Source organism: Cupressus sempervirens, chromosome 1 (assembly GCF_028749045.1).
Source record: "Cupressus sempervirens isolate cs-2001-9-10 chromosome 1, ASM2874904v1, whole genome shotgun sequence".
Taxonomy (NCBI): domain Eukaryota; kingdom Viridiplantae; phylum Streptophyta; class Pinopsida; order Cupressales; family Cupressaceae; genus Cupressus; species Cupressus sempervirens.
Window position 1 is genome coordinate 549,746,168 of NC_143118.1, and position 16,567 is coordinate 549,762,734.

Here is a 16,567-nt window from a genome sequence, read left to right on the forward strand (position 1 = left end):
AAGTGTCAAATCCTCTAACATAGTGAAACCTAATAGTTTCTTAAGTCTTTAAAAGGATAGACTCCTAATAGAGTAGATCATACATTAGGGTTAAACATTGTAACCTTAATTGGTTAACTTTCATACTACAGTAGTGAAGATTTGTGGGTTTCATCCCTACCCCAATTTTACCTTCATCTTGAGGGTTTATGGGGAACAAATATTGTGTTATGTGTTATTACTTTCATGCATGTAATTGAATTGAATTACATGTTACAATAGGTTCACATTTATAGATTTTTATGCATAAGTTATTATTGGATGTGGATGAATATGTGAAAATGTATAAATTGTTATAGATTCTACTTCAACCCGTCTCAATATATATTTTACTCTTGCATCAATCAACCATCGGTATCAGAGTTGTGGTTATCTAAAGGAAGCTTAAAGGCTTGGAAGATGGAGGCTTTCAAATTGGACAAGACAATTGACAATCAAATGATCAAAATCCAACTCACACTACAAAAACTAAAGCATGCAAGACAAGATATGAAGGATTCCCTATAAAGGAGAAAGGAAATTGCCATCTAGATAAAGTAATTCTCTTATGAATAAGTTGAAACTAAAGGACTATTTGACCTAATCAATCATAATTAAAAAGTACCTACTGAACTAATTGAAAATTAAAAAACTCAATGAATAGATGAGGACACTAAAAAGAGAACATGAAATCTAATCAATAAGACTATGTGAAGTGACTAAACAAAGAAAGAAAGTTGAAGAAGACAAAACTATGGTAGAAGGTGACGAGAGGGTAATGTATACTAGAATAGAAGAAAGGATATTAGATGTGCAAAATCTCACACATACACAAATAGATATGATGAATCAAATAATGACTGCAAATTAGATAATGAATCACAAGGATGTGGATATTGCCAACCTGAAATCTCAAAATGAGATACTAAAGAATGAACTGAAAAATGAGAAGGAATAAATGGAGCAATTCAACAAACCAAAGAAAGAAATAAAATATTTTGAAGAACTTATGAAGTCATAAAGTTGTTCTAATGGTTTTGGACATTCATGCACTACGAAAGGAGAATAATCCAAGAATGGAGAAATGAGAAATGCAAAGCCAAAATACAAACCAACTTGCTATCACCATGGAAAATTGGTCATATTACAAATATCTATTAAAGAAAAAACAATATGGAAAATTTTAAACCTAAGTTTATTGGTTACCATTTTTACTACAAGAAACAAGGACATCAAATACATGAGTGTAGGTCAAAATTGAGAAATGCACCTACTACACCTAGATTTGAAGGATACTGCTACAACTATCAAAAATATGGACATAGAGCATTTGAATGTAGATTAGAGATAAAACCCTACTAGTCTAATTAGAGAAAAAATAATTATGCACCTAACAATACATGTTCTAAATGTCACAAGTTTGGACATCAAAGAAAGAATTGTAGGACTCAAGTATATTCAAACAATCAAACAAAGGACGAAGGAAATGAAAAAGTAGAGATTGAGCTTGTGAGGAATGAAATGAACCAAATATGGAGAAAGAAAATAAAAGATGGAAATAATGGAGCTGAGGTCACCCAATCTAATGGAGAAGGTGATCATGTCATCTCTAACTAAGAAAAAGAGGTATGTATGGAACTAAATACCTAAATGATACATCATGCAATAATTCCTTACATAACTATGTGCCAAAAGTTCATATCTACATATATAAGATACAAGAGAACAATTTTTGTGAAAGGTTGTCAAGTATCAATATACTATTTATGTTGACTAGGCATTGCAACATAGATTGAACATTCCAATAGAGACCATAGGCTATGGAAGAGACCAAGTTGTTATGCTAGCTAGCTTCCACTAAATAAAGTACACAAACATTAATGGCAAACCCAATCGATCAAAATATAAGGTATATAATAGATTTCAAATTACATTATTCCATACCTTGCATTCAAATTTTTGAAGAGCTCTAAGTGATTAAGAAATCAAACAATAAAACAAATTCATGCAAGTATCAAAGATTTCAAGAAGAAAATTGATCAAAAAAGTTGAATGCAGGGAGCATGTTTGAGTGTCAAATATCCAGAGAAGGAAATACATCAAACCATACTTATGATCATGGAACCTTCATCAACCACTAGAATGAGCCAAAAGGTTAGTAAAGTTCAATTGGTGATGAGTGATGCCTATCCTCCACCCAGCTTTTGTGATATTTTAGGAATTTTTGTTAAAAGAGACTCAATGGGTGTGTTATACTCAATACCACCTAAAGTCGTCATGATTCACAATGTTAGAATTTTTTATATGTGCAAAATTGGAGAAGTGGGAGACTATGAAATTAGAGAATCTTATGAGAGGCTTTGTGATGAAGGAACCTTGATGGGTGAGTTTATAATTATTGAAAGGAAAGGGTTAACTTGAGCCCTAGAATTTCCAAGAAATTTTAGAATGGAATGGATCAAAGTCATCTTGACTAGATTTCATGATATGAAGTACTAGCTACAGAATGGACCAATAGAAATCATGAAGATGATGATGCATAGGGTTACTAGCTATCCAACACTAGATAGAAAGAAAACCTTGTGATGCTTGAGTTGATGAGAAGTTGAGGCTAATATAGGAGCCGAGTGCAATGGACGTGGTCTATCCATTACAAACATTTCTAATCCACTTATAGAATTTTTAATGAGAATCATTTCTCACAAATTCTATCAATGTTGTATATTAAATAGTGTGTCAAGTATGGCTATGGACTAAGCATGGAAGATTATGATGAAAGATCATGAGTATGATCTTGTTGAGCTACAAATGATACAACTGGCAAAAAAACTATCATCAATAAGAAAGGAAAAGAATTCAATATGTAAGTTTGGTTCCCTAATTGTTTGTACATTCTTTTATATTTTGAATTATTTTTCCTAGAATACGAAATATTGTATGGGAACAAGATAAACAAGTAACAAGGAAAATCAGTGAGTTTATTACTCAATTAGGAGACAATTTTGATAATACAATGAATAAATATTTTGATGAATTCAAGTTGAGAATGAAAAGTAGAATGAGAATTCTAGAGGAATTGATCACAAAATACTACAGTGACATTTTTTTTCTTGTTGATATAGAAAATAGATTTGTGCAAGTAGTAAATCCAACTAAGGCATGGCTAAAAAGTTTTGGATGTGAATTAGAGAGTGATGATGTTAGTGTAGGCATTGATGCATTATTAAAAGAATAAATAGATGCCAAGGAAGAATCATTTGGGAGGTATGAAGAAGAAAAAGCAAGGATAATAGTGAACATAAAGATAGCTTCCAAGGAAAGAAAAAGAAGAAGATGATTGAAGAGCTAGAAGCTAAATTAGGTACCCTAGGCAAGGGTAAAGGACCATTGCAATTAACTCAACGTCTTGGTGAAGATAAAGAATAGGATAGTGGTGATGAGGAAGAAGAAGAAGAAAAAGAGTAAGAAGTTGACAAGGGTAAAGCCTTAGTTGTTGTCATGCCACTAAGAAAGAAGGCTCAAAGATCAAAGAAGAAGAAGAAGGAAATAATGCCTCTACCACTAACTAAGCCAAGGACTAGGGAAAATGCTATTGCCAAGTACTCTATGAAGGTGAAAGTAGTGGAGATTACTAAGTTAAGTAAACCTCAAACCAGGATAAGGAGATTGGTTAGAGGACCACCAATTAGGCAAGTCAAGACTATTGAAGAGGTATGTGTCAGCATAAGAAGATCTATAGGTTTAACTAGTTTCAAACATATGAAATACGATACACTAGATAGTAATAATAGAAATAAAGTGGGGGAAGCTATGGTAGAAATGATTTCAAATCAAAAAGCTATCTCCTATGAAATAGATAAGATGATACCCAAGGATCTATATGATAGATTAGAGAGGAATTAACAATAGACTAAAGTAACAAAAAATTAGATAAGAACATACACACTAATTAGAGTTATGCCTGATCTGTCTCAAGAACAAAATGACACATTTTTTAAAGAACATCCTGGAGTATATTTTTTCCTAAATATAGAATGTTTTTTATAATAAAAAATAAAGAGGAAGTTGTTTGAGAGTAGAGTGAATTTTTGTGGAAAAGCATTTTTGGGCTTATAACAAAGAAGGTAGAAACTGTGAATATTGATGATGACTAAAGTAGTGGAGAAAGATCAAGTGTATCAATTCCACAAGGAAAAATGTCTCCTATACATGTCAACGCCCCTAACACTCCAAAAGTGAAGTAGTCAACACTTACAAATGAAGAAGAAGATGATGAAGATTGAGAAGTTGATAAAAATGATAAGACTTTTTCAACACCACAAATTGAGGAAAATGAAGAATTATAAAGGTTGAACCAAGTGTTATTTTTGTTGTCTCATGCACCAATGCACAAGCAAGGCTGAGTGGTGACACCCCCTCATCTACTCCTAAGGTAGTGCCAAGTAGTAGCACCCCTTCACCAAACGGGAAGATAAACAATATTGAGATACCAAAATTTGATTTGACAAATCTCAACTTACACCAAAAAATTTCGCTACAAGAAATTTTGAAGAATAAAAATAGGCAAGAAGAGCTCAAGAGAGAGCTAAAATAGCAACAGACTCTACAAGATGTAAAGCATATTTTTGTTGATGCTTTTGATATACAAAATGTAGATGGAGAGAGATATATTTTTGATCAACTTGTACATATCATTGATCAAGTGAGTGCTGAAATTTTTGAATCTAATGATAAGTTAATGGATTGGTCAGCAAGAAGAGTTGAGACCAAGATTATTGACAATGTCTTCATAACCATAGCTGAGCAAAAAGTGATATTACAGGAAAAAGCACAAGTAATGATGGATATTATATAAAGGGTACAATAGGTGTACACAATTTTGTCATATGTGCAAAGATTTATGTTATTTAGGAATAGATAGATAAGACTCGGGATGAGATGAAGGAATCCACTAATATTATCTTAGAGTTAGTAGAATCTAGCATAGATTACTACAATATTTTATTGAATTCTCAAGGTACAAAATATTGAGCTTCAAGTAGCTAACAACACCATGAGATCCAAATTGATCTCAATTTATGAAATATTGATACCTCATTTGGAGGTCATGCAGAGAGAACCGAAAACAACCCAGGATCATATCACAAAAGATCATAACTTATCCATAGCTAAGAGCTTGATTGATTTAGCTGCAAGACTACAATTGTAGATTCAAATTTTGGAGGTGGAAAGAACCACATGGAATCATGCACTAACTATAACTAGGAGAGTTCAAAAGGAATTCATTGAAACATATGGATTACTTTGTAACGCCCCGCCAAGGGATCCAAAAGAATTAACCTAGAGTTTCACTAAGTTTGCTAAACATTTTTTTTTTTTTTTAAAGTAAGAATGTATAACATACACATCAAACACATAGTAGCGGAAGCAATAACATGTAATCATCAACAAACATACATCACAAGTTACATTCCTTAAGGATCCCAAGATGTTGAGTCACATTTAAGTTTAATTAATTCTAAGTCTAACAACTACCACATACATATGAAAGAATAATCAGAAAGTCCAATGTCCATAATATACATTTGCTCCGAATGCCTCTTGGCAATTTAATTCGAAATGCTCAATCATCCACTGTACATGTCACAGGGTATGGAAGGCTTACAAGAATAAAAATATGTAAAGATAAAGATACATCATCCTCAAATCCATGATACAAAGTACAATAAAATAAATGAAACTAATAACATACCTGATACATCCATACATCCATAATGATAAAACATCTATCATAAAATCTAACCATCCATCATAATAATCCAAGAACATAGTGAAGGTAAATGCCAACCAAGAAAGCTCCAGCCACGGTGACCACGGACGGATCTCAATGGTAAGAGTAAAAAGCACTACCACCCGACCGCGTGGAACCTAAATGGTCCACTCCCACCACACTGAGGAGATAGTCTCAAGTCCCAAACAAGGTATCAAACACAAAACAAAAGTACTCTCTAAGTCTGGAAAATCCTAAAAGTACACTAACGCAAAGGTTCCAACATAGATAGACATCTAGACCCAGAGGCACCACAAAGACATGTAGGAAACCTGCTATGCAAGTGGGAAAGTGTCATCACAAAAGTCACGTAGAAGTTACCCGAGCAATCCCTTAGGAATCTCGGGTCCCTAGTGATTCCTGCGGCCACTAGTATCCTCTCGTACTGACGAGGCATACTGCAGAATGCAAGGTCGTAACCAAGCATTCTCTCTACCCCATCCTAGCCTGTACTAGCACTCATGGCATGGGAGAGAACATACAATTATCTTATTAGGTTCATTTAAGTCAGTATTTAGGTGAGATGTTTTCACTTGTTAACACAACTTACAATGGGTTACTCCAGGCAGCCTCCTAGGGCCCTGATCCCCATTGCAAGCCACTTCCCGACACTACACATAGATAACCTACCCTAGGCTCATGAAGTCACAAATCAAAGAATCATAATAAAATCACCTCAGTCCTATACAAGCAACTGAAAAACATCATAAAAGATAATCCACAAAATTTACATCAGTTCTTCATGAGCAACAGGTAAGCATCAAATACTAATCATATGATCACAATAGTTCTTTATCAGCAACTGAAGGCATCAATGATAAATCACAAAAATCCAATGGTTCTCCAATGAGCAACCAGAAAGTATCCCAATAACAAATCACAATACTGATCAAAGACTCCAAAATGGTCAAGTCAACACATGACATCATCAAGAACATAACAAACACTTCAGTCCTCTCAAGCGATCGAAAAGCAATCCAAGTATAACTGATCGATGACTCAAAAATGGTTATCAAATATAACTGATCGAGACTTGAAAATGGTTAAGTCAAGTATCTCATAAACATACACCTCAGCTTCACACAAGAAGACTAAAAGCAATAACAACTAGTAAATGCAATCATGTCATAGAGCACTCCATCACATTACCATGGTCGGGTTAAGAAAGATCGAGACCAAATCATCATAACATCACATTCACAACCCCGAGCCTCTAGTAACAACCTAAACTGGTCAGTACTAGAACAACCCCCAACACCCCCAAACATAAGCAGTACAAAGAACACATAAAAAGGACAATCTACAGTTTGGTTGAATTAGAAAACACATAGTTTGAGTTAAACAAGAGGGTTTCAGTTTCAGTGTAGAGTTCAAGTAAATAATCTCGTATTTCAAATTGGTTGATAATATACTATTGAGCCAATGTAAGGTCTCTATTCCCAGTTTCATATATATTTTAAGTAATAAGTTTTCATAGTTTACTTTACGAGTTAACTCATTCTTGTCTTAGATAAATCTTGACCCAATAATAATCATTTATTAATTATTAAAATAATAATAATTGATTATTAAATTAATAATAAAAAACTCAATTTCATTAATAATCAAATTTTTTTTTTTTATAATAACATAATTATGATATTTCTTATTAACTTAGTTAATCCCAAAACCAATTTACCTTACTAAATTAATAATTATTATTTATTTAATAATAAATAAATAATTAATAAACAATGTCTATTAACAAAATTCTCTAATAAATAATATTCATAATCATTAATTAATTCAATAATAACAACTATGATAAACATTCATTTATTAAATAATATTTAATAAATATTAATAATGCATAAATATTTATATATATATATATATATATATATATATATATATATAATTAAACTGAATACATAAAACTTTATCATAACCTAACTAATAAATCAGAACAAAATATGAACAAGCGATATTAAATCGCTACCGGCTGCTATCGCAGCTAGGTACTACTGCGTCAGCAGTACCTGCTGTCGCAGCAGTACTGCTGCCGCAGCAGTACTGCTGCCACAGCAGTACTGCTGCCGCAGTAGTATCTACTGCGACACGCGGCAGTGAAAGGACGGGTGGGGGTGTGGGTCAACGACCCCCCCCCCCCCCCACCCCCATATAAAAATAAATTTTAAATTACTTCCTTTTTTTATTATTATTATTATAAAATATTTTATCATAATTATTATGTTTGTAAAATAAAATTTTTAAATAAATAAATTTATTTTATAACCAATTCTTTTCAAATATAAATTTAAAAATAAACAAAGCTTTCCTACTTAATAAAATCTAATTTACTTTATTATAATTTTGTAATTAACAAAATTTAATAAAACAAATTTATATACACATATTTTATTATTTTAATTACTTTTAATAACATTTACAATATTGATCTGATAAGAGAAATATTTTCAATCCATTCAAATTTTCTAATTTCTATATATATATATATATATATATATATTCTTTCTAGACATATTTTAACAATACAATTATCGAAGATTCAGAACCAAGAACAAGAGATTCATGTCATGAAGCCCAGAGACTTGATTTTAACAATCACAAAGAAGACTGGAACACCATCTTGCTTAATTCAATTAGTGATCAAAACACAAGACCCTACCTGAACCTGATGCTAACACGCAACCTTCCGAGAATTGAGAGAAGATTCACTTCCAAAATTCATCTCCAACCTTTGTTCCCAAATCCCGTGTCCAATATCTGCTCTCTTCAAAAAAAATGAACCCCCAAGTTGTGATAAAGAGTTTTCTCCTCAAATCGGAACACTAATTGTGCGTTCACCCAAGAGGACTCTTTGCTCCACTGAGTTAACTCATAATTATCTTTTTATTAATCTTTGCTTTTTTTCTTTTTAATGCATATTAAATGAATCATTAAATAACTTTATTTAATATTCCACTTGACTTCTATTTTTAATCTTTATTACTTTTAATCCCATGCGCACTTTATGAGATTAAAATAATATTATAATTTCCTCTTATTTTATCTTTTTAATTAATTTCTTTCTTTTCAACACATGCTCGCATCATGCAATCTTACAACTTTTAATAATTAATATATTTTCACTTTTTACTTTATTTTAGAACTTAATTGATAAAATATTTAATTAACTTAAATAACAATAATATTTAGCATTTATTTAAAAATGAACTCTAAATATATTATTATTAAATTAAATAAATATTATAATGTTCTAAATTATCCTTAAACTTTTATCTCCAAATTTAATTCTTTTTATTTAGTTAATTTCTGAATTAATTAAATATAATTAAATATTAAAATATCATAATAATCTTCTATTAAATTAAATCATTAATTAATCATTTTAATTAAATTTATTTTATATTTAAACTCATGCTTAGATCATGCGATCTAGAAACCTTTAATAATTTAATATCTTTCCCACTTTTAATTTATTTAAGAAACTTTAATTGATAAAATATTTATTAATTCAATTTATAATAATATTTAGCATTTATTAAAAAAAATGAATTCTAAATATATATTATTATTAAATTAAATAAATATTATCACATTCTAAAATTATACTTAAAATTTATATTTCCAAATTTAATTCTTTTTATTTAATTAATTTCTCAATTAATTAAATATAATCAATTATTAAAATATCATAATAATTTTCTATTAAATTAAATCATTAATTAATCTTTTTAATTAAACTTAATTAATAGAAAATACATCAAGGACTCATAAAGCAACATACGAAAACCCATCATAGAAAAATACATACTAAATCAAACAAAAGGGTTATAATCACGAAATAACATCATTTGATGCATTCGGAGGGTACTTAACTCAGATACTTGCCCTAATTATCAATTAGGACAATTGGCTAAAGGGTTTAGGAATTGGACTTAAGAGTTTATCTTCCCTCTCTTACCATTGAGATAATGCGATAGGGTACGCTCATCCTGGCAATTCAGGGAAGTCGATACCCGGTACCTGCAACCTGCATAAAATCCACGCATGTACAGACACAATATTCTAAGCTAAACAGACAATGGCAGGAAGAGGTGCATCGTGTAGATCCCGACTAGCAGGTGACTACGACTCCCTTCCTTAACCACATCAGAAACACCATACATAAAGAAAACAAACACGCACACCATACACATGCATATGGGGTAAGTATCCATAAAAAAGCACATGTGATAATAAACCATCTAACTAATCATCATCGATAATTGAAAACGTTGAATAATCATCATACATGCATGAAATATAGAGTACCAAGTAATCTCATCATATAATAAATTGAGTGTAAAACAACATCTGATAATTTGAAAGTAATGCTACTAAACATCAAGTATAAAACTGGCCTAAAAGAGTTTGGCAATTAAAACAAAATGTGAACTAGGGGTAGGCACTACATACTTCAACTCTTTCAACCTCAACAGTAGTGATATCAAGTGTTCAAAAGCAAGGGGGAAATGTATACAAGGGATAAATGTATATAGGAGGAGTATCATGTATAGGTAATGAATAAAGACTTTAATGAATTTTTGTATTCATTTGTGAAAATTCATAAGACTTAGGGGTAGAGCTCATTTTTTTATTGATATGACAAAGTATTTTTTCCACTAATGTCAAAGGGGGAGATTATTGGTATCTCTAACCAATGTTTTCTATTAGTGTCAATCACTTAGTCATTTACAAGGTAGAGCCAGACAATCATCACTATGATTGAACTACTCTACATAGGTCAATTCATGTACATAAGATAGTATGTACCAAGTAATTGTATAGAATCCATGTAAAGTATGGTCATAGTGCAATTTTCTAAATGGACTAAGCTCATTCAGCAACTAAGTAAGTCATCAATAATTGAGTGAAATTAAAAATATATAAGTAATGAGTGATATAGTATGTGCCAAACACAATATATTTTGAGCATTAGAAAGTTAATAAAGGCTGAGAACCAACAATGCTAAGCACTAGTAAGAGTAGAGGCCAAGCAATGCAGAGTCTATATAAAAGTTAGGAATGGAACTGAGTTTTAGGAAAATGATTATTAGGCTGACTTGGAAGGTTTTTTTTAGTTTTGGAGGGGCTGTTATAGAAAATTTAGTACTCATTGAGGTTGTTACAAAACATTTACATGGTGTGGATCACATATCCCTATGTGTATGTTCAATGACTAGGATGAAGAGGAAAAATATAGAACCATCTAGAAGACTCTTCAAGAAATCTTTATATAGAGATGATCTTAAACTAGATGAGTGTGTAAGAAAGTGATCATGTGCATGTGTGTGAAGAGAAGAGAGGAGAATATTAGAATTCATTCAAGGTTTTTGTGATCATCTAATAGAAAACATGACCTATTCATAAGAAATGAAAGGGGAAGGAAAAGACAAGAGTATCAGATCAAAGGAGAGGATCAGTTAGTAAGGAGAAGACTCAAAATCATCTTGTAGAGCAAACCAAGAGTTAGGTACCGAGTTATTTTTAATAGACTTGAATCAAGGTAAATCTCTTAATAGACTGGTCTTAACAGGTCTTTGTAAATCTCCTAATAGAGTCCTTACTTAGTTATAAGTGTCAAATCCTCTAACAAGGTGAAACCTAATAGTTTCTTAAGTCTTTAATAAAATAAACTCTTCATAGAGTAGATCATACATTAGGGTCAAACATTATAACCTTAACTAGTTAACTTTATTACTACAGCGATGAAGAATTGTGGGTTTCATCCCCACCCCAGTTTTACCTTCACCTTGGAGAGTTTCTAGGTAACAAATACTGTGTTATGTATTATTACTTTCATGCATGTGATTGAATTGATTTACATGTTACAATAAGTTTAAGTATATAGATTTGCATGCATAACTTATTATTGAATGTGGATGAATTTGTGAAAAGTTATAAATTGTTATAGATTCTAATTCACATCCCCCCCCCTCCCCCCCTGCCCTAATATCTAGTTTACTCCTCCATCAACCAACACCTCTCAATACTTACTTGAGAGTCTCTTCTTCCACTTGATTTATTTTTGTTTCTTCCATGTTAGAGTCAACCATGATCCCATCTAAATTCTGACCTCTTACTAACTTGGTTATTTGAATATTGATGTTGAATTCATGGATTTGATTAATCCATCAACACCATGTTCCCATAGTATGTGTTTGTACAAAGATACTTTTAACTACAACATTAGGTATACATGCTACAAAATCAGCACCTACCAAATATGGTCTAAAAGATTTAACTGCTTTTACCAAAGCATATGCTTGTTTATCATTGATGTCATAATTTAGCTCTAAAATTTGGAAACTTTTGCTAAAAATGGCAATTAGTTGTCTATGCCCTTCTTCATTTTTCTATAGCATGACTATAGTAATTGTATGATATGATGCAAAGGATGATATTTGAAAAGGTTTCTTGAATTTTGGTGCCTTAAAAATTGGGACTTCTTTTATTGTTTCTTTATATTATCAAAATCTTGTGAAGCTTTATCATCCCAAACCAGATTTGCACCTTTCTTTAACATCTTGGACATGTTCTTAAAAATTTATGCAAAATTGGATACAAATCTTCTTACAAAATTAATCCTCCCAAAAAATGATTGAGTATCTTTAACCATATTAGGAACTTTTATGTTATCAATAGAAACAACTCTATTAAGATCTATTCTTACACCTTCTTTGGATAGAATATGTCCCAAATTTTTCCTTCCATGACACCAAATTGACCATTTTTTGTTTTACATGATATCCCATCTTCAAGGGTGCTCCTAAAGATTTTTTCCAAATTATTACAGTGGTCTTCTACTTTCCTTGAATACGAAATAAATCTATCTTGATAGACCACCAAGATGTGATCAATAAGTCCTTAAAATGTGACATCCATCACTCTTTGAAAATATGTTTAAGCATTGTCAATCCAAATGACATTCTAGCATAAGCATATGTTCCCCATGGGGTAATAAATGTCATTTTATATTGTTCTATTTCCTTGACTCTCACTTGGTTGCAACCAAAAAAAATATCCATCATAGACAAGAGTTCATTTCTTGTAACCTTTTTGAATAAAACCTCCATATTTGAAAAAGCATAATTATCCTTTAATAATGATAAATTTAGGTTTTTGTAATCAACACACAATATTATATCTCCATTCTTCTTTCTAAAAGGAGCCAACTTAGAAACCCATGTGGAATATCAGATGGGTTTTATTATACCAACATCCCTAATTTTAATTAGTTCTTTCATTTTAGGGGCTAGCATGGGGTGTATTGGTCTTTGCTTCTCCCTAAAAAGCTTGATATCTAGTTTCAAAATTATTTTGTAATAGAACAAGTCTTCTCTATGTGCCTTTAAATCATTGTATGAAAAGGAGAAAACAAGCCTATATTTCCTTAGTAAAGAAAATAATTTTGACCTTATTTTATTTGATATATTATTTCCAATAACAACTTCCCTAGGAGAATGCTCATTCCCAAAATTATCTTTCTCAATCTATTCCTTTATATAAATAGGAGTGTGAGTCTTGAGTTTTTTATGTTCATCAAAGATGCACTCCAAAGCTACTGATCCTTTTGGCATCTTGTTAGACATAAGTTGTGTAATCTCCTCCCCAAAAATAGTATCCTTTCCATATTGATCTTCAACTAGACTACTCCAATTAATATTAACATCTTGATAATCTTCCTCACATGTTAGTCATTGTAAGAAATTTTTGTCATCTTTGAAAAGTTGTCAGTTATGTACATTATCATGAACAACTAGTTTGTTTTTCATTTCAACATGAGAAAATTCTTGTAGTGGAATGTTAATATTTTTGAAGGCTAAATTAGCCATCATATCAACTAAAACTTTATCATTTATTTCAATTGAATTAGTTGAAAATGCATAAAAAACTCTAGTACACCACATACATAATTTCTATATCTTTTTAGATTTGAGCTTTTTGTCATAAATTTATCTCTAATATGGTATATTATTAATTCAAAATCTCCAAATACTGAAATAAACTTTATCTTACAGAATTTTTCCATATTTTTTCCTAGGATTAGAGCCTCATATTCAGTAATATTATGTGCATTCAAAGTTCAACAAAAAGGAGTATCTAAACACTTCACCTGATGGGGATCTAAGGATTACCCTAACACCATTACCTTCCTTACTACAAGATCCATCAAAATGTATCTACCATGTTTTATTTCTTTCTTCCTACATAGGAACCCATTTAGTATCTTCTATAATTTTTATGGGTTTATTTATACTCACTTGAAAGTTATCAATATACATCTGGCATACGTTGACTCTAACATTAGGATGAAAGATTTCAATGAAGTAATCAAATCTAGTGCAAGAGCACCTAGAAAAATGGACATAAATATTACATATATCATTAATGTTTGTCAATATATTTGAGTCAACATGTAAGGCTAAGTTAAGCTTTGGAATCAATTTGTAATAGCTTGTCAAAGTTGTCTAGTATGGTCAAATTAATTAAATAAACCTATGGAAGGACAAAATGTCATAAAATTTCATACATATTCTATTTTGATATGTTATTAGGGGCTTTATAAATTTAAAAGGTCATTTATGTGAAAATGCAAAAATTTTCAAATATGTAATAAAGTATTGTCACAAAAAATTTGGCAATATGTAAAGTTGATGTAAAGAGGAAGGTCAAGAGTCATAGGAGGTATCCAATAGTTATAGGAATTGAAAAGACATAAAATTATAATTTAATTTTTGTGATTAACATATTTTAATGGTTCAAAATATTTTTTAAAGAAGAATAGAAATGAATGGAGTTTCGGTTTTGCAAGTTTTATGTTAATTTTCTATGTAAGTTTCTAGAAATCTCACTATTGTTATATACTCATATAAAATGATACAAACCTAAAAATTATATTTTTGGAAAGGTAATTGAGTTATCTTTTTTTTTTTGTCTTGGTTTGGTTGTATTTTACTATGATTTGAAGAAGTTATGACCATTTGAGTGTAGACTAGTTTGAATCTAATTTTTATGTAAGCAATTTTGGGAGAAGAGTAATAACTTTTATTCCTGTTATCATTTTCAGCTATAAATTTGGAAAAATGTGTTTTTATTGATATGTAAACTATCTCATTAAAATATTTTTTTTTTATCTTTTCATTTGTGAAAGTTATGATCATATCTTCTCAAGTGGAAAATTATGTCCTAGTTTGTTGATTCGGTTATAAGTTTGCAAAATGTGCAATATTACCATGATAAGTTAGGAAATTGTGATTATGTGATTTTTGAATCCTTGGTATCCTTTCATAAAATTGTTATTAGAGCCCAAAAATTCTAGGAAAAGAAAATTATGTGGGGTTGGTGTTTGAATTTTGCAAGTTGAAGAGAGAATGTGGATGCCAAGAAACTAGGTAGTGGAAAAGAGAGGAAAACCTAGGTGAGGTAAAAAAACATGAGGCAAAAAGATATAATATTTCTTGGAGGTTTAGGATTTTTTTAAAAGTATATGAAGGGTAAGGATTCAAAAAAGGAGAAGAAATATGATGAGAATAAAAGGAAAGAAGAAGAAGAAAAGAAGAGGAAAAATGAAAAGAGAAGGAAGAGAAAGAAGAAGAGATGAAGGAGATAAAGGAAGAATTAATGAACTTGAAAGAAAAGATAAAAAATATGGAAAAGAAAACTCAAGCCTTGAGAGAGAAGATTTAATCTCAAGAGGAAGATATGAACCTTGAACCTATTGTCCAAACTGTGAAAGAAGACGAACAAACTTCTTTACTCATTGTGGAATCTACACAAGAAAATACTAGTGTTGATAATATGGTAGTGGTTGAAGGCCAAAAGGATGGTACCATTTCTAATGAATCTCATGATGATATTTCTATTGAAATAGAAGAAATCAAGGTTGTGAATGAACAAAGAGTAAAAAGTGATTGAATCTATGTTTAAAGTGAAGACAAATGTGAAGAGTTCCCAAGAAGACTTGAGAGAAAAGATGAAAGATTTATGATTGACTTTGATACTAATCCCATTGATTTTATCCATGAATATTTAAATATGTTATTTTCAATGCAAGTGATAGAGAAATCATATTTTAAAAGGAATATATGTTTTCATGACAAGTTCATATTCTTCAGCAAGAGGATTGAGAGACCAAAAGTGAAGATGAAGATAAGCTTTCTTTTTACCCCTTTCCAAGGGACTTGGAAAGATTTGAAAGTAAGGAGTATGGTGTAGGAGAACCAAGAAAAGTGGACATAAATATTAACTATCTCATTAATTTTTTTAAAAAAAATTTCAAGTAATGTTTGTCAATATATTTGAGTCAACATGTAAGGCTAAGTTAAGCCTTGGAATCAATTTGTAATAGATTGTCAAAGTTGTCTAGTATGGTCAAATTAATTATATAAACCCATGGAAGGTAAACATTTCATAAAATATCATATGTAGTCTATTTTGATATGTTATTAGGGGTTTTATAAAGTTAAAAGAACATTTATGAGAAAATGCAAAAGTTTTCAAATATGTAATAAAGTATTGTCACAAAAAATTTGACAATATGTAAAGTTGATGTAAAGAGGAAGATCAAGAGTCATAGGAGGTATCCAATAGTTATAGGAATTTAAAAGACACTAAAATATCATGTAATGGTCATAATTTACATATTTTAATGGTTGGACATATTTTTTGAGA